Raw genomic sequence first — 20,914 nt, 5'->3', positions numbered from 1 at the left:
TACATAATCGATGCAAACTCCGTTCCGTTTGCTCGAATCCCTGGAGTGGGGGATAGAGTAATTCCAAACACGAACAGGAGAATATTTTTAATAGCAGACGCACATATGGGTTTGGGTCTGAGACACCAAACAATTAAGGTTTCTCTGACTGAATTACAATCAGTATACTGGTGGCCAGGAATGAGTGTAGAACACCAAATATATGCAAACAACTGTGAAAACTGCAATAGGGATCGCAGTAGCGAACCTTGCTACCGGCTACCAGTCAGAAAGAGCGTAACGCTGCCTGCACCCCAACCTGCGTCCTATTAAATAGTTAAGACGAAAAGCACTTTTTAAAAAATGAGTCCTCCAGCACTCGGCTGACGCTAGAACGGTTATAAAAGATTTGCGAGTCTTTATCGGCACATACGCAATTACCACGTTCCATTCTGACCAGGGTCCTGCTTTCAGCTCTCGAGCCTATAAGGAGGCCATGGCCAGCATGGGAATTGGGTTGCGGTATTCTTGTCCGTCGCATCCCGAAGGGAATAGTGTGGTAGAAAGAGAAAACCGGGACATAAAGCAATCTATAACAGCGAAGGTATTAGGTTCAGGCGCTGGGTGGGTCAAACATTTAATAAGTGTCCAGACTAGTCTTAACAACATGCCAAGAAATTCTCTAAAAGGTTTCAGCCCATACGAACTATTGTTCGGAATTAGAATGAACGTTCAGGACCTCGATAGTCAGATGTCAGTGGTACAAGAAGAAACAAAGCACTTTGATGTAAAAGACCGTTTGGCTGTTTTACAGGAACTGAATGAAACAAGAAAATCATTAAGCAACATAAAGTTAAAGCAACAGCCAAGTACCACTGACGAGGCACCACCCGCAACAGCCCCAGCAAGGCCTGTCTGGATTCCAAAGATTGGGGATCTAGTCAGAGAAAAGATCGCGGTTAAGAAGGAATTTGGGCCTTCTTACAGAAAAGCAGTACCTGTCTTAGCAGTCACCGGAACAAGATCAGTTGTGCTACCGCCCCTTGCTGGTAAAAAGGAGAACAGAATCGTGTCCATCGATCTGGTAAAACCACAAGCATGTGGCCTATAATCAACAGTAGGCCCAGTGGACTCCCAAGAAACAACAGAATACCCAAACTTGCAACAATCCAAGAGGTTCAAACTGAAAGACTAATCACATTCGATCAGCCTGCAGTGCACAATGAAGGACTATGCAATAATGCCATGGAACTCGTGCCTCTTGAAACACAGATTGAAACAGTTCATCAAGAAACATCACCAGTCTACAATGATGTAGCATCAGAAAGTGCTACCGAGAGACAGATTGAAAAAACAATCCCATCAATTGACAGAACTGCCTCTGGTTATTTCATCAACTTCGACAACTTCTCTGAAGATCTAAACGACCCCGAAGTGATGCCAGAAACAAAAAAGTATTCTAAAGAAAATACAACAGGACTCCTTCAACAAATCAAAGAATTATATCTGGATTCACCGTTGATTGAGCATTGGATTATCTCAGGGGTATTCATACTCCTACTATGCCTAATTTTAGTTTTAATTTTAGGGAAGTTCATTACAATTGAATGGACACAGCAAGTCAGAACATCAACCTAGTCCTGAAACCACACAGATCATCCCACGTGAAGAAAAGAGAACTGTCAGCAGTAAATGTCACAGCATTTCCAATACCTGGTGGGGTAGTATGGGAGAAAACAGACTATGAGATCTATGGTCCGGTCGAAATCCTGAAGTATCCTCATCAACTAAAGGTTTCCTTAAGTGACTTTGTTACACCTAGTACATTCTCTGATGATTGGGACTTTAACAGTATTAATGACATGATGTCTGATTTAGTAATGTCAGCTAGATTCACAGATCATGATTATTTACTAGGTTCATCTAGTTATGAGCAATTATTCTGTTACACCCACTATGGGGATCATTACTTGCATAAATCTGCACAGCCTAGAAATGTTTTTATGTATAATCAATGGGAACATTGTTCTACACCACCTAAAAGCAGTTCTAAAGCATTTTTTGAGAAATTCAAATACTTCTCAGGGTTTAACACCAGTGATGCAGAAACGTTTTATTATAAACTATTAGAGAAAACAGGAATGAAAACAATGCTGACAAATTCTAAATTGATATATTCAGAAGCATTTTATGACAAAATGATGACATTTGGTTTTGATTATTGGAAAAATAATATTGAAACGAAAACAATTTGGGGTACAAAAGATTGGCAGGTGCAAGGCATAGAAGCACTATTTAGAACCTGCATGATACCAGAACAAATGTTATTTTTAAATAACACTGTACACCAAACATCTTGTCTTGGCCTAGCTAAGAACAAAGAACTTAAAACACCGTCTATACCAAAGCCAATAGCTGAGAATATAACCACAGATATTGAGTTAGACGTGTCACAAGTTTTACATTTCAACAGAACACATCCTGATTGGAAAAAGTGGTTAATCTGGCCTACAGACACAAATAGCTGTCAAGATAGGTTCCTGAATAAAACACAGGGGTTAAAAATGACCAGATTAGACCCAAGATATTCCCAGAGACAACATCCAGGGATTATAACAACATACAGTGTAGGGAAACTCTGCCTCGAATGGCTTACAACATCCACACTGGCTGAAATTAAGCAACACTTGTCTTTATTAAAAGATGGTGCTGATTTGCGCGATTTCATTCTTGGACCACGCAAACAGCGTCAAAAGCGTTTCATAGCGACCAGCATCTATGCTGCTTACAACGAGGCTTGGAAAGTAAAGCAAATTGAAACTGCTGAGAAAATACGAGAAATTGATCGTATTAATTTGGAGAAATCACTTTCTGTGGTAGACAATGGGTTAACGACTCTGTCTTCCAGAATATATTCTTTGGACAATATTGTATCCTCTGCCTTTGATGTGATAGACAGAGATTTGCTAATGTTACAACATGGCCAATCTCAATTACGCTCTATTATAGAATTAGGCTGGACGCTGCAAAACCTTCGTTCAGGCTATGTGCCTTGGCGTTTAATCAACACAACGTCATTATTTTCCAGTTTTAACCTTACTGATAAACAGATCAGTTTGGCACAGAAAGGAGCAGACTATACAATCCTGAGCATCGAAAGACTCGAGAGATTACCATTGACAATGTCAGAGAATCCTGTCATTGAATGGATAATACACGGAATTATCACAATTCCGATAACAACTTTCCGCTTTAAAAAGTGCCTTGAATACATACCTGCTGGCCAGTATGAACAATTGGGTAAAGGATATGTAAAATCCATATTGAAATTACCATACACTCATTCTTGCTATAGTGACAGCGACAAAAATGTATTTCTTAGTGGTGAGAATTGTAAACATTCACTAAGCGGTATGCTTTTGTGTCAGGGTATTAATTTACACGGAGCATGTGATGGAAATTCAAACAACCTTTCATGCCACCAGCTAGTCACACCTGCAACTCAGATAGAGCCCTTCTTTATGCAACTTTCAAACGGGAGTTACATTCTAAGAACGGATCACAGGTGCTGTGGCCTCGCGCCAGGGACAAGTTATCTAGTACAAGTAACATCCACGGTCAAATGCTGTATGCAAGCATTGTTTCCGAGCGGGCCTCCAGACATAGTGACTCCCCTCTGGCCTCGTCTGAATCTCTATTCTATACGAATTGATACATTAAGCAAAGTGAAATCTGTGCTTTTACAGACAACAGTGCCTATAACATCATCTAAAGAGACGTATGATCTTCTAGTCGCAAGGACGGCTACTGAAGTCCATGACCTTTTATCAACAAATTGCCCCGTGCATTTCGTAGAAATGTGCAGTCAACTCCTTAACATGTCTAGTGCAACAAGCATCCCAGGCATATTTAAGACAGTCTTTACGGGACTGCTAACACCATTCCAGGCAATTTTGGGAATCTTTCCTAATTTTGTGCACTCCATCTTTGGCGGCATTCCGCTATTTTTGGGACTCATCGCAGGGATTCTATTTTTGACCATCCTGCTACGTTATGGCAAGCCTCGGCTCAGACATAGCTCCCATGGGAATGGAAGAGACAATCCTAGCAATGCGCTACAGGGACAGGATAACTAACGTCCTCGGATTGGCCAGGCTGAGAGATCTAAACATGACCTGGTTCCTTTCATTCAGACCGATATGGCAAAATTGCATTTTACCTGTGCTACGGTGTATGCTTTGCGGCGATGAATGCGTGTTGGACATCTGTCTTTCACTTCCATCAGCAGTACCAATGGACGTCGATACTTTGCTCAGTCCAATAACGGCTCACGCATTGTGTTGTCCCCAGCGGCTACCAATCCTGATGACGGCATTTGTGGAGACTCCTGTACTACAGCCAAGTGGTAACAGTGGAGCGAGTGACAAAAGCAACATCATCCAGGTACAACGTGCTGTGAGCATTGCTGGTCCTGCCTTCGATGACAGCAATCATTCTCACACCTGCCAAGTTACAGCGCTATCTAATTTGGTTGAACTATCACCTGATTTTGTAGACCAATTCTTTGCGAGCCTGTCTGATACGATGTTCTCACCCACAGAGAAACAATAACTTTTTGAGAAGCTTTCCGACACACAGCGTTCCCATGAACTCTGAATACGGCCTTCAGTTTTGATCAACAAAACTGCCAGGAGCTTTGGAAATCTATTTTCTTTGAATTGGACAATTTTTCTAATATTGACCTTTTTTGGCACGAACAATTCTTTGCTTAACGTAAAAACTATTCTTAGAGAACAGAAGCTTCACACTTCTATTTCTAAACACATCTAGAGACATAACAACATAACACCAGCCTCTAGCACACATGTTATTACAATGCATTTTTATGTGATGATTTATCTCGCATTTCTTCTGTCAGAGATACTTCATGTGTAATTACTTTTTGCATAATCGTTCATTAATTTCATATGCAATACCTTTTTGAATGATTACTATGCTTTAAAAAACGTACAGTACCTAAATTCCATGTATTACAAGTACGCCTATTTCGAATGCATTTATGTATTTTGGGGTGGGCAATGTTACACATGCATCTAATTGCTTAGTTTTAGTAATTTTGATGGACATTAACCCGTGGAGTGGGTGTTGCGTGCTTATCTAGGTTCCTGATCGATACTGTGACCTTATGCCCCTATTCGGCTATAAAGCCATTTATTCCCTATATTGGCATAACCGTTCAAGTGCGATTTTCTGTAAAGTCATCTCTGGCCTCACACGAACAGAGCCACATTCCAGCATGACTCTCTGCTACTTCCTTTGCGACCAATTAGTGCAATGACAGAGCAGCAGTCACTATCTGATATTCCTAGATAACACTCCGAGTTCTTCAACAAGATAAAAACTTAGCAAACCTGGAAATCCCCGCTTGCTATGTTTTGATTAGTAATGGAACTCTAATGAGCAACTGATAACTATCACTTCCTAGTGACATCTTTAATTGACGTCTTATGTCCAGCAAACTTGCGTCAAACCCGGCACCTGTCAGGTATAAATATTACCAACGTTGCCTTAAGCAATGTGAGCTGTGAGCTACAAGCTACTGTTGCTGATGCTGGCTGCCTGCATGACCCTGTGTTGGTAAAAACTAGCACTCCGTCGCTGCAGCCTGCTATCCTGTGGTGGTGAAGCTACTGATTACCATTATCGCCGCTAAAGCGCGACCTATGGTGCAGTACGCTTGAGGAGCCGAGCAGCCGTCCTCTGCGAAGACATCCAGCAGATTCCAGCTGCCCGCGGACGCTGTCCCCCGCCTCCTTCCTCGACGCGCTGAAGAGAAGCCGCTGCCTTTCTCGTGCAGAGAAATACAGTCCCGGCGCTTCCGGTTTACCCTCGCGGGTGACTGGGATATCGAGAGAGACCCCTGAAGGAGATACCAATCCTCCATCATTCTATTCAGAGGTATGGTGTTGACTAAACCCTTAGATGAGAATTCTTGAAACAAACCTTGGCAAAACCAACTTAACTTAAGCTACTTACTTACTCCCCTTCTCACGTGTTAGGCTTAGGTCAGGCACACTGGGGTAGGCTTAGTTAGAAGCACCAGTTGAGTATGTTAGCCTAATGTATATATGACTGTATATATGTTTTATTACTTTTAAACCATTGTATGGCTAAGAAACCATATCAATGCTTTTACAGTTCTATTTCGCAATACTTATCTTACTGTACGTACTTTTTATAATAACAGTTATTGCAATTGTGGCAATACATTTCTCTTGTACGAGAAGAAAGACTGTTCAATAAATGTTAACCCTTTATTGATACACGCCCGTCTCTCTATTCTCTACATACTGTGAAAGTAAACTGCACCGGACTGACTGAGTGAAATCTATGTCTATTGTTTCACACGACCCTAGAGATCGACTCTTGATCTGAGGAGCAAAGTTGTCATGTTGCACGGTTGTTGGAAAACTGAATCCCTTCTTGTCTGTGCCAAGGAAGCTGATCACTTCCTATGCAGAGAAGAAAGTTTCCAGTGACCTCTGAGCTAGTTGGTAACACAACCTAATTAAGTTTAGCATAGTCAGTGGAGGCCTGGAATATAAGCAGTTCCACGTCGATACTACTGTTTATGTTATTCCAATGCGCAGGGCCTAGTGGGAAACTAGGAACTACACTTCAAGGGGGAAACGATCTGTCCAGGTCTATTTTGAACACTGAGTTAAAGTCCCCTCCCACCATCCAGGGAATTCCCGTCTTTGGGGCTAACTTTCCTGCCAGGAGTGTGAGGAAGGAGGGTTGGTCTTCATTTGGAGCACATATGGATCCCAGCAATATTGTTTGACTGTTTATTTGCCTTCTTGCAAAGGTGTATCTGCCTTCCTCATCAACTACATTTTCTTCATGTACGAATGAGATTCCCGCTCTCTCACCCAGACCAGCGTGCCTCACGCGTGCACCAAGTATGTGGTGCCAAACACCTGGCCTCTCCAACACCTGCACAACTTTTCCAACTCTGTGTACAACAGGTGCGCTTCCTGTAGCAAAGCGATACCCGCTGAGTGGCATTGGAAGTATGCAAATATTGAGTATCTGGTCGTGGGCGTATGCATTCCGCGTATATTCCATATCAGTATGTTAACTCACGTCATGTTTCATTCGTATAGGTGTCATAGGTGATGGGACTGGGCCGTAGACTACTAATATGTGTTGGGGGCTTCGGGCTGGTCCGGTTTAACCAAAACGTCTAAACATTGGTAACAATTAGGCGGAGATGTCCGTTAAAACTGTGCGTCTAACAGTGACAAAACGAAAACTATTCCAGTATGGTGCCTGGTGGGGGTTGGTGTAGCGTGTGGGTTTCTGTGACATTGATTTTCCCTTCAAGTCGAGGAAGATTGCCCCTTGTTATGCTAGCCTGTGCGCAACTGTGTATAATCTCGGTGTGTGTGTGTCATCGGCCGCGGCTGCCTGTATGCCATGGTTCTGTATTAAGAATATGCATCCCTGTATCGCCGTCTAACTATGTGGTTGCCATTCTTCAAGAAGCAATAGTGCAGTGCTGCTACCCACCCGCGCTATCTCCTGCACCTTGTAAGGACCCGTTTTAAACATGGCTCACTCTGGAGCACCATCAGACTGAAGCATGTGTTGGCCATACCCGGCCACTGTGATGTTGGTGTCGCGTGTACCTCGTGCCCGTGATTTCTGCTACCAGACAGTTCGACAGGTTTATGGCATTGTGACGTATTGTATCTCCTGATTACCCTGACGGCTTGTGGGTGTGCACATTACACTAAATACTTCTCTTACTTACGCATGGAGTCCGCATATGAATTGCCCATTTGGATAATTAAGTCATCTATCCTCCAACAACCAATAGTACATAAGCAATTACATTGTCAAGTTTCTTGTTAAAATTTCTACTTGTGTGTACACCCTCTGACAGGGAACATAATATTAGTGTTCACTCATATAATGTCATCGGCAGTTTGCGGCATCACATCAGGAGGCTGCATCTTGTCAAGATCGTCTGGTCTAGGGGAGGTCGAGCCGCTGGCCGTTGTTGATGCAGGGAAGTGTATTTCCAGCATGCATGCGGTCTAGAATAACCTATAAGGGAGTGGCGTGACTGTGAGTAATGGGCTTCAGCTCAGCGAGTGACTGATCTTGTAGGTGGACTTTCTTTGCCAATTTGCGATGGTCCTGCATGTAAGAGGGTGAACTTTGACGTGACCTTGTTGATCCTGGATTCCGGGGACGATCTTGTTTGGTCCATTGCCTAGCCTATTTTCTCCACCGCTGCCAGCACTGTGTCTAATTTTGTTGCCAATGCTGAGTTTGTTGCCATCCCAGTTGCTTCCTCTCCTGTATGTACTGGTTCCAGACTGCCCGTGCTTGCGGCTCCCTGTTGCGCACTGGTGTGGAGGCAGCCCAGGACCAGCTGCTGCGCAGTCGGCATTCACGCTCGACAGATGGCTTTGCGCACCCGTGCTGGGGTTTTCCCGGGGTTGTCTGTGGTATGTCTTTATTGTGCTCCTTCAGGTGTGACGTATTACTGTCTACCACCTGAGGTGTACCTGGTGCAGTGTGGAGGCCCACAGGGATGTGCTTCCTTAAGTCTGCCCTGGGTGTCTCAGTGTATGACTGCGGTTCTTTCAAGGGATCCTAGTGCATTGACACTGATCACCTCTTACCCTGAGGGTGTCCATCAGATGCCGTGGTGGTTCCTACATAGTCGAGCTAAATTTAACAAGGTCGAGCTGTTTTTAGGTACTACTCGCCCTTTCTGGCGAGTAGGAAAGCAAACCAACTTTTGTCTTCTGTCTGTGAAAACGGAACAAATGTGACAAGATAACAAGATTTAAAGGCATTTTTATTTCTCACAAAGGTAATGAGCAATAAAGATGCCTTTAAATCTTGGTATCTTTTCACATTTGCTCCACTTTCAGAGACGGAGGTCAAGTAGATTTCAGTTAGGTCGAGGACATTTTTTAAGGAACTAGTCCTGCAGGACTAGTACAATTTTTTGGATTTTTCGAGCCCTGTATTAGAGTTTCTCTGCAACCAGGGGCATGTGGCTCAATGTCCCCACAGGTCTCCCAACCGCAGCACACCTCTTCTAGCGTCTTTGCAGGTGCCAGTTAGAGGTATTTTGCCTTTCCTGGATGTCCGCTCTCATCCAGCACCCCAACCTTCCTAATGGGCGCCCCTGCCTACTTCCAAATTCCACTTGCCTTTTAATTGTCCACGGGCAGTGACTGTGCGCGTATGCGTGTCACAGTGTCTTCAGGGGCCGGGTCCCCTTCTATCGACACCAGTTTTTTCTGTGGGCATGGGCTTGTATACTGTGCCCCACTCCCTCACTGTCAGTCTGGTGAATCGGGTACAGGCGTGCTGCTCACATCTTAATGGCCTGAGCTGGCCTCAGCGTCGCACTCCCCGGCAGCGTGGAACACTCGAGTCACTCCTTCCTGAGGAGTCCGCTCCGGTCGGGGATCCCAGCATGAGACGTGGCATTTCTTTGACCGCCGGGTTGTCATCAGCTCACAGCTCAGCTCCTGCTGTGCTCAGGTGCTTCTCGCCACAGTTCTCCTCAGTGGCTGCAGTCAGGTGCTTTTGCATGGGCTCCGGTCTACTTGTGAGTCAGGGTGGGCTCCTCTCTCCGGGTGCCGGTGCGGCGCAACCCGTCACCGCTGCTCCCCGATCCTCTGGCTCTTCGCTCCTGGGGTTCTCCGGTCTATGGGGGCTATGCACGTTCCCCTCCTGGATGATTATTATGGTGCTGGTCACCGACATCCCCAGTGTATTACGCAGCGATCGCCCCGGAACCTCTCTATGGGGCTGCCAAAAGCAGATTGGCGCAGTCCAACAGTCACCGGTCACATGTAGTTCCTCGCTCCCACCTGCGTTGTTGTCACTCAGTTGTTTAGTTGCGTCTCTTTGAAGCGGTAGACACCGCAATACACTGCCTCGGTGCTTACTTGGCAGCTGCCTTGCTCTCCTCTATTCGCTGGTCGTGCAGGCCACAAATTTTCACTTGGCGATAACTCGGGCTACGACCTGTCCAGCAACCTCTGCAGTGACCACGGCTTCTGCCCCGTGGATTCCTGCGCCTTCTGGGCAAGGGTGGCTCAGGTATTTGGTTTATGTCAGGATAACGAAGGGTGATCCTGCAGAGCACTAACAGCTCACGTCCGCCAGGTTGGCTCGATAGCTACGCCCCCTCCTCTCCCTTTATGCTTTTTGGCATTATTTTTCATTTTAATCTTTGAAATGTCATATCAGTGGTTCTACTGTTTGAATTTATGTCACTTTGGTATTGTTATATTGTTATACTTGTCCCTGCTGCCCAGCATAGAGTGTGCGATGCAAGAGCTTGTTAGAATGTTCTGTGTGGATGTCTGGCAGTTGAATCTGGGCTGAGTGGCAGGAGGCCACTCCTGGTGGAGTTTCCCCTTTATATAACTAACTTACCATCTTACCTGAATAAAGGAGCATCAAGAAAGTACATGGACTACCTGGCTTTATTTACAACATTGTTGGCGACAGAAAGAAGAACCAACAGCGTGCAGAAATCTACAATTTAAAAACTAAAGAACCTACAAGGAGACAAGAGTGTTGAACTTATAAAAGAAAAGATAATCTCAGAGAACAGAACAGAAAAGGAAGATTTAAAAAGGTAAAAACTCTCTATGTATGCGTGTTTAAGCTAACTGGCACTAGGAGACCCTACCAGTGACCACGAAATCGGTCGCCCAAAGATTTAATAGTGCAAGGTTAAGCTTATTATCAAAAGACAGTGTACTGCGTTATGTTACATGAGAGTTTGACCTCTGAACTACCGTTTTAAGACCTTTAAATCGAGCGCTGCACATGGGACACTCACTTTCATTTAAATCAAGCGCTGTAAATGGGACACTCTCTTTCATTTCAATCCAGCGCTGTGAATTGGACACTCTCTTTGGAACATAGGATTTGTGTGATTGTGTGACTTTACACGAACAAGTCTCATATTGCGCATGGGGACATCACTGTCGGCAAATGCACATGGTAACAAAGTCGTGCTTTACTGCTTATGACCCCAGAGAGAGAGATTGTAGCGCGGCTTGGGCAGCTCACTCCCTGTTGGTTTATTTTCGAGCATGTAACACGGAGCAGGGCGGGCCATGCCGGGGACAGTTGAAGTAGAAGCCGTTGAAGTGTGCGATGTTTGAACTTTTGTGAAAGTTCGGTTTTCACACGCACACACCTTACCTTGCCTGCGTGTCCTCAATGTGACGTCTGATCCTACGTGAGTGGCTTGAGGATATTGTGCTGAATATGGACGCGAGGATGCCTTAACGTGCCAGTAGCCACCCGGGACAACGTAGTCTGCGTGCCGCCATTTTAAAGGTTTGGCGCAGCTATCTATTGACACGAATAGTTGTGTGTGAACGCTTCTGGAGTCATTGCCATGGAGATTGCAACCGCGTTCCTGGGAGACTGCAAGGAAGTCATAGCACTCTCAATGAGCAGTGTGAGCAGACGTGGGTTGAGGATTTTTAAGCATAAAAAGCTTCGTGCTACACTACAGGAAAAGGTACTGAAGATTAAATTACCAATGGAGGGGGTGTTTATCAGCAGACATGTCGGTAGATTATTTGGACTTCTGTGGATTTATATCAATACCAGCAGACTACGGACGGAGATTGAAGACCTCGGGTGAGAGATCGCTCATCGGACCACGAGACTGTTGATAACATTATATTGCTGGTCATTGTAATGTCGTTTTCTGTTTGGGTTGGAGGTTTTAATTGGGGTATGAGGTTTGGGTTTGTGTTTTTCACATCTTTGGGGAGGTCATATTGGTGGCGTATTCTGTCCTGAGGTGATTTATTAATGCACACTGTGTGCTTGGGGTCCAATTGAGTTTATTTTAGGGTAGTATGTGCCCTCGGGAGGTGTATTTGTGGGGTGGTGATGTTTTTTTTTAAAGGAACATATGTATCCTTTTACACGGAATTTGAGGGATCTTGGAGTTCCATTTTTAATATTTTCATGGAGTTTTTGGGAGCTTGGAGTTCCACTTTTAGATATTTACATGGAGGTTGAGGAAGCTTGGAGTTCCACTTTTAGATATTTTCATGGAGTTTGAAGAAGCTTGGAGTTCCACTTTCAAATATTTACATGGAGTTTGAGGGAGCTTGGAGTTCCACTTTTAGATATTTTCATGGAGTTTGAAGGAGCTTGGGGTTCCACTTTCAAATATTTTCATGGAGTTTGAGGGAGCTTGGAGTTCCACGTTTAAGTATTTACATGGAGTTTGAGGGAGCTTGGAGTTCCAATTTTTAAATATTTACATGGAGTTTGAGGGAGCTTGAAGTTCCACTTCTGGATGTTTTCACTTCTATGTGGAATATGTGGGAGCTTGGAGCTCCATTTTTGGGTGTTGTACTGTTACGCCGTGAGTTGGGCACTTTTTGCCTCTTACTGACCTGGCCAGTCGGTTTGTTTGGTTTCTGGGTTGAGTATTTGATGCGTGGGCGTGATAGTGTGTTAGTTATTTCGTTATGTGAGCAATGTCTGTTTAAGGAAGAGAGAAGGTGGTGTGAATGTTATTTTTTAGTTTGCGTGTTTGGTTTGTGAAGATGTTAAAATTGCTCATCTTATCTGATTTTACATTTATGTTGAAATTGCGTGATGTGACTTGTTATCTCACTTACTCTCCGCAATTTCTATTCATATCTCTCGTTCGTCAAATTAAAGAAGGGAGATGTGTTATACTTGTCCCTGCTGCCCAGCATAGAATGTGTGATGCAAGAGCTTGTTAGAATGTTCTGTGTGCATGTCTGGCAGTTGAATCTGGGCTGAGTGGCAGGAGGCCACTCCTGGTGGGGTTTCCCCTTTATATAACTAACTTACCATCTTACCTGAATAAAGGAGCATCAAGAAAGTACATGGACTACCTGGCTTTATTTACAACATATATTGATTACATTTTTGATAGAAATTGGGTCTCTAGTTGGCAGAGATATACACCCTGTCCATGTAGAGACCAAAATCTCAGTTAGGGTAAGTCAACATAGCTTAACCTGTGTTCATCCTCTTGTAGCTTTGTACAGAGCAGGCAGGCTTAATTCTGGAGGCAATGTGAAAAGTAATTGTGAAACACTTAAAACAGTGAAAACACCAAAAAGAAAATCCATATCTGGTTAGCAATATAGAGCTTACCTTATTAAACAAAACAAGACCAAAATTACTAAATTACAATCACTAGAACCAGAGTTAGGAGTTTTTAAAGAATATCTGGAAATATAGTGCTTGGAAACATAAAGCACCAACGTGGCTGCCTGGTCACGCTTAACCAAGTCAATTCTGAAAGTTCAGGCCAAACACGAAGGAGCACAGGTTGAATACAGGGGCCAACCTTGTCCCACTGAAAAATTTCCTTGGATGGAGGATGCGCCAATGTTCAAGACCCATAGCAGGGAGTAGAGGCGATGCGTCAGCACTGATCCCTTTGGATGTAGGCAATTCATCGGTTCCGATCCACGCCTTTGGAGATGCCTCATCGGGGAACCTCTAACAACGAAGATGCTACATCATCGTTGAGCTACACAGCGGGTGATGTGATGTCCTCGAGCAGCGGTGTGTTGGCGTTGAATGCGATGCGTCAGTTCCAACCTGCTCAAAGACAAGTGATGTGTGGATTTTGCTGGTTTAGCACAGAAAATCCACTTCCAATGGCCAAGGACTGGATTGGCACCACTTGACAGGATAGGACTCACATCCTTCAACTTTAAAAGAAAGACTGGAACACCATATGGTGTCATTAATGATGTTAGAGAGAGAGAGACTGTTGACGTTTCTGTCTCAGATGGCACAACAGGTCAGCAAGACCATTATCAGATCTCAGTATTGAAAAGGAATAAAGCCTGCAAGTGCTGACCAAACAGTCAAAATACTTTTGCAACAAGTCTCAGCTGATGCTTTGTGCATTGAATCATTTTCACTAAACACAACTCGGGTAATTAAATTATAGTCTCCAGGAAACAGGCCGACCACATTAATTGCACCATAAGTCATATGTGGATATGACATATGGTGCGATTAACACTGAGTCCTGATGATGGTCTCGCAGACCTGTTGCACCATCGGAGACCAAAATGTCGACAGTCTGTCCTCTCTAACATAATTACTGAAACCATATGGTGTTCCAGTCCTTCTTCAAAAGTTGAAAGATAATAATTTAAAGCATATGGATTGTGTATTTATGAATCTGTTTAGTTAGGAGGATTTTGGAGTTTCATTAGTTCTCCAGATTAAATGGATGTTAACATACTACAAGGATCGTTAGGTGGCACCAGTGTTGTTATACTGACGTACTTCGGTATAACATATTTGTATTGAAATTATGTACAATGGATATGATGTTATGATGATGCAATATATATTTATGTTCATAACAATATGCCGTTGGTACAGCACAAGTTATTTACTGATGTTATGTAATTGATCATATTTATGACCAGTGAAAGTTTGAGTTCAGCATAAATACTTCCTTCAGAAACATGTTTTTCTGTAGATTACATTACCCAGTTCAATGGGGGAATATTGGTTTGCCCTTTCTTATAAAGTAAAATTGTTAACAGTGGCATTTTTAAAGTTGTAATAATAAATCCAACTTTACCATAAAGAGGGTTTATTATTACTAGTCCATAGGTATAAAACATGGCAGTTCTACTTGTTCTAAATCAGGAATTACGCTTATTAAGTACAATAAGGAATCCCCAGTGTAAACCTGTGAGGGCGGTAGGCCTCACAGTAGTGAAAAAACTAATCTGGGAGTTTTTCCCAACCAGTAAATGAAATCTAAAATGTATATGCCCTGCCTTTTACACAGCTCCTTGCCCTGTGGGCTACCTCGGGCCTACTGTAGGGGTGACTTATGTGTAATAAAAAGGGGGTTTAAGGATTGGCAAGTAGTTTTAGATGACAAGTCGACATGGCAGTGTAAACTGTGCACACAGGCTCTCCAGTGGTAGGCCTGAGACATGTATAAAGGGCTACTTAAGTTAGTGGCACAATCAGTGCTGCAGGCCCACTTGTAGCATTTAATTTACAGGTCCTGGGTACATGTAGTGCACATAACAAGGGACTTATACATAAATTAAATTGGTTGATTGCGGTCAAGGCAATGTTACATGTACAAAGTGTGACTTTGACCTGGTCCAGCGCGACCGGCTATCCATTTTTGGAGCTATTTTCACTTTATTCTTTTTTAAATCATAGCTCCTGTTCTATTGATTTGGTTTTTGTTGTTTTGATCTTGTTTTATGCATTAATCTTTGCTCTATTTTTCTCTCTTGGTGTGAAATCCTTTTGTGCTGTGTTTTTCACATTATCACTGTTTGAAGTGATGTACAAATACTTTACACATTGCCGCTAAGTTAAGCCTTACTGCTCTGTGCCAAGAGGATTGTGCACAGGTTAATTTGGGGTTTGCTTGTGCCTTACCCCGGTAAGGAGTGTAGTTTCTGCTTGACCATGGCCCACACTCCTGTCAACCAACAACCCAATTTCTCACACATAGCATGTGTGAACATCTTTGCAGCAAATGTAAAGAATGCTTGCAGTAACTACTTATTACATAAATAAGGGCCAGATGTACAATGGAAAATTGCATGCGTAAACAGGTTTGCGACCCGTTTGCGCATGCAATTTTCCTCTGGGCATATACAAACACTGTTTTGAGACTCGCAAATGATTCCGACTCGCAAAATAGTGTTTTGCGAATCGCTATTACGAGTGGTCGTTGCCTTCTTAATAGCTACTCACAAGCCGTGAACAAATGTTTTGCAACCGCAATGGCGGTCGCAAACGCTCACAATTTACCTCTGTCTTCAAGAGGGTTGGAATGCAAGTGACCCCTTCCCCTTTGCAAATGCAGGGGGAAATATTTTTTAGGCGCAGGCAGTGGCTAAAGGACCACTATCTGCCCTTAAAAAATTAAAACGAAAAAGTTTCAATTTTTTTATTTTTTAAATGCATCCCGTTTTCCTTTCTAGAAAACAGGCTGCATTTAAAATAAAACCCTGCTTTATGAAAAGCAGTCCTAGACTTGGAGGTCTGCTGAACCCAGCAGGCCACCCTCCCTAGGAGGGCCAGCCACTCCTACTGGGGTCGCAAATTGCAAGTGCCTCATTAATATTCATGAAGCTCGCATTTTGCAACCCCATTGGGAATTGCAATCAGTGTCTCTAACACTCTTGTACATTGTAAATGGCAACTCGCAACTCGCAATCAAGTGCAAATTGCGACTTGCAATTTACACTGGTTGTCCATATGGCTAAAACCCTTACCATAAGCAGCTCACTTTGAAAGGCATCATTGTTACACATGGTTAGCATTTTGGAAACAAGTTGGATTTTGGAAGCATTTTGGAAAAAAGTTGAATTTACATACATGATGCATACTTTTGTTTCTCTCCTCTAATAATGGCCTGGCTTGCGTGGTTGTTTTTTCGTCAATGGTATATGTTTTGTCATGTTCTTAAGGATGTCTGCTTTTTATTCCCAACATTCAAGCCTTGAGGCATATTTCCTTTCATATCAGCTCACAAATTCCTCTGGCCTGCCATAATAAAATAATCACCTAAAAAATTATTTATAAGAACCGTTTAATATCAGCTAGGCTGCAAAGCTTCTAGTCCCCAGGATTTACCTTAGAGACTAGTTTCAAAACTCATTTTTCAGTGAATGTTCTATAATGTTTCATCAAAGCACATATGACATATTTATTCTAAATGGCAGTCCCCAGATATCTGAAATGCTTGCACACTATGTCCTATGATATAATAGATGGAACACCCCTGGTCTCCGTTTGAAATTTACTGTCTGTTGAGTCCATGCTCATTTTGAAGTTTATTTCATTTTTATGGCGAGGATATATTATTTCCAATGTTTAAACCCTACAAGCATCACCTCTTCCACGGAATGGTATAACTCTAGAGATGGTGAGCCTAAAATAAGGCCCGAAGGGCCGGATCAATGACAGATATTCAGGACAGCCACATAAAATATATTTACTTGCCATGACAGAAAGTTGAAATAATTTACACAGCAATACATTTGGATAGACTGACTTGAACTTTAAATAATTTACGCAGCCAGTGGCCATCCTTATAATATAATATAGATCCAATCTACTCAGATGATCCATAAAGATATGAATAATCAAAAAGAACATAGTTTCGCAAATAAATAATATAGCAATGTGAGAAGCCTGTAACACTTAAGCAATGACTGACAAAGCCAGTAGATCTAGCTTCTTGATAAGTGGAAGTCCTGCTTTGAATGACAATTGTTTGTGGTTGGTCATTTAGATGGGTCAGCACATGAATGAAAGAACAAGTACATGGTTGTTGTAGTTCCTGGAAAGATGAATAGGTGAGGGACTGAGTGTATGGACAATAAATGGGTGACTGACTGATTGCGTGTTTACATACACTCCCTCCCATTCATCCATCCAGGCAATCATTGGTTCATGCATCCTTTCATCATTTGATTTACATAAATATTCATCCATCTAAGTAGTCACTCATTGATACATGTCCTTGTTCATCCATGCCCTCACATATCCTTCCATGCACCAAATAACTCAACCATTTATTCATGCACTCATTTACTCACCCATTAATTCATCTATGCATTCTGTCATCCATATATTTCACTAACCTCTAAGCCTAGTCCACAGCGACTTGCCATCTCCTCACTGTTACTCCTGGCATTGCTACCATCTGCACTGCATAGATAGTGGCAGGCTATTTGTGTCTATGTTTTTGTTTTCTGTGGCTTTCTCTCCATCTCAATGTGATGTCCACTAAGGTGTTTCCTTTCCGTACAATGGAACAGATACATTTAAACATTTTTGAGGTGTGTCTCAGGGTAAAAGATAAAAACACTTTGTTAGACCATGCCCTTTTTTGCAGGGTTATCGCCAAATATTTTGCCTTTTGCCGCCTATTTTCTGATTCTGTTTTTGCTGGCTATAAGAATCTGGACACTTTGCCACTGCTGATCAGTGCTAAAGGGCATATTCTCTCTGTATAAATTGTGATATGAATGGTTATCCATTATTGGCATATGTGATTTACTGGTAATTTCTTAGTAAAGTGCAAAGTGTGTGCCAGGTTCTGCAAATCAAATGCTACTAGTAGTCCTGCAGCACTGGTTGTGGCACCCGCATGAGTAGCCCTGTAAATGTATTTCAGACCTGCCACTGCAGTGTCTGCGCACACAATTGTAAGCCGCCATGCTGACCAGGCAGGTGCACCCGCTTGCCAGGCCCAAACCTTCCCTTTTCTTACATGTAAGGCAACCCTGAGGTAGGCCCAAGGTACCCCCATGGGCAGGGTGCAGTATATGTAAAAGGTAGGACATGTACTGGTATGTGAGACATATCCTGATAGTGAAAATATGTGTTTCGTTTTTCACTGTTGAAGAGCAGTCTCTTCCATAGGCTATCACGGGAGCTGCACTGTAACATTTTACATGTGTAACTTTCAATTGGGACAAGATAGAAAAATTGAGTTTAGGCTCCCTGAACTCAGAATTTATTAACACAACTTTTTGTGAAGGTGGTTTTTAAATTGTGTGTTTGAAAATGCCACTTTTAGAAAGCCTACATTTTCTTACTTTACAATCCTGTGTGCATCTGACTGTTTGTGTATTCAGCATCTGGTGTTGGAGTGACAGGAGATGGGGATGTGCATTCACTCGCAACCGTCACAAGTTGGGGTGTGCCATGCCTTGCCTGGGTGACTCATAGCTAGGCTGAATAGACCTGGTCTGAATTTAGAGTAGTGGGGGGAATTTCACTAGCAACTGAATATGCTGTGTTTCCTTTGCATAGTTCTGTCTCCACCCCCTGTGGTCATGCTGGAATAAGGAGAACAGGACTGATTTAGACTGGGCTCAGAGACCTTTGTCACAAAGAGAACAATGACAAAATGGGGTGTATGTATTGGACCTAAAACCCTTTAGGTTACTTCAAGAAACAAGAGTCCTCTGCCAAGAAGAAGAGCTGAAGGACTGTGTGAGTAGCGCTACTTTGTCTGAGTGAGGGATGGGTTGGCCTGCATTTGCAGCTTCTGTCTGTGGTGGGAGAAAAGGACTGACTCTTTTTGCCCTGTTGTGGTATCTTACTTGTGAAGAATCTCCAAGAGTTTGTGTGTTCTTGCCTCCTGTTGGAAGTCTCAGGGAGATAAAAGTCTTCATGGAAAGATCCTATCTGGAGCTCAAAATTAAACTAAAAGCAGGGCTGAAGAGCAGTGTGAGGAGTGCTGCCTTTGATGTGCGAGGGGTGGGACTGTCTGCAGTTGCTGCTCGTATCTGGAGCAGGAGAAACTACTAGACTGTCCTTTCACCACTTTACAAAACAGAGCTTGGCAAGTGCTGTAGTAGCCTACCAAAGAAATAGGATTTCCTTTTGTGTTCTACACACTATTTTGAAGGGTGCTTTCACTTTATTTGGGTAGTCCCATGGCCTATCTGAACTCCCTTGCATTTACTGAGGTGTTTGTTGCTTTATCTTGTAACCACCCGGTGTGTTATCTTTATTTGTCCTTAACAAGCCCTTCCGGTGCTTGCCTTGTTGGGAAGCTACCACGTGCTTCCGTGACCATAGCACCGATGCCATTGCCGAGTTGCCTCATGAGGGAGACGACTTTCAACGGCCGCGACCAACTAGCAGGCGCCTGCTCACAAGGAATCTCCTCTGTTGTGCCTGCCAACCAGGAAGTAATTGCAGCCAGAACTGGGCAGAGCACTAAGGGCTGCTGCCAAAAGAACCTTGATGCAGGCATTGCCAAGGGAAGCAAGAGCCTCCCAGCAGCACTAGGCCGATGGCAGCCAGACATGAAGAGCCTCATGCCCTTCACATCAGAGACCCGAGGAGGGCTTCCAATGCTGTGGTGATGCTCCGTCCCAACCCACCTACAGTGCAGCACCATGGGCATTGAGAGTCGCCTGGTGGATGGGGGCCTCATCACGCTAATTGGCATGCGCGCCCTAGGACTGTGTGCTTGCGAACAGCTGCTCCGATGTGGGAGAAGTACCTAGTGAGTTTGGCGGCTGCACCGCATGGTTGTGGGCAGCTGCTTTAAGGAGATTCCACCCTACGGGGACTCAGTGAAGTCTCCTCGCCAACTAGGGCTTTTGTGAGTAAAGTACTTCCTTATTATTGCTGGCATTACACCTGAGCATACGCTTGAGCAGAGTGGCCGGGGCCCCCCATCGCATTTGTCTCACTTGCTGCCCCATGTGTCTGTGGGCAGCTGCCGCTCACTGTTTTGGGGCATTTTCCTTGTCCTCTGATTCTGTGTGGGGGGCATTCCAGGAAAGTCCTTGATGGAGGCTCCAGCTTCGTGGAACTAGAGAATCCCTAACACCACCACATTGTCACTGGCAGGCACACAGATGTCCCTGTGCCTACAGGTCATGGCTGCATTTGTCCCCAGAAGGGCTCACCTTATACCACAAGTACTGAATGTCTGACAAAATATCGAAAACAAAAATATCGATATACAAAAATATCGTAACAAAAATATCGAAGTCAAAAATATAGGAATCCTATCCCTAACAAGGTAAGTACAAAAATATCGAAAATAGAATATAGAATGACAAAAATATTGTTTTTTGTAAAATATCGTTTTTTTTAAATATAATAAAAATGTAATATTAACAAAATAATACTTATAAATGTAATAAACATATTTAAAAATATACTATAATATTTAAAATTAATACATAATGTAATACAAATTAATGTTAATAAATATATAATACATAATATATTTTTCATTAATAATAACTCTAAATTAATTATTGTCATAACTTAAAAACACATAAAAATGTAATAAATTACTAATACATTTATTTGCATAAAATATTCA

General features: G+C 43.1%; 1 protein-coding gene across 1 annotated transcript in view; it reads left to right on the top strand.

The window, feature by feature from the left end:
- The window catches only part of ABTB3 (ankyrin repeat and BTB domain containing 3), a 759,809-nt gene that overhangs the window by 602,410 nt on the left and 136,485 nt on the right, over positions 1 to 20,914 (top strand). The window lies entirely within an intron of this gene.

The sequence above is a fragment of the Lissotriton vulgaris genome, chromosome 1_1, assembly GCF_964263255.1.
Source record: "Lissotriton vulgaris chromosome 1_1, aLisVul1.2, whole genome shotgun sequence".
Lineage (NCBI taxonomy): Eukaryota > Metazoa > Chordata > Amphibia > Caudata > Salamandridae > Lissotriton > Lissotriton vulgaris.
Note: the sequence above shows the minus strand (reverse complement) of the source record. Positions and strands in the feature narration are given on the sequence as shown.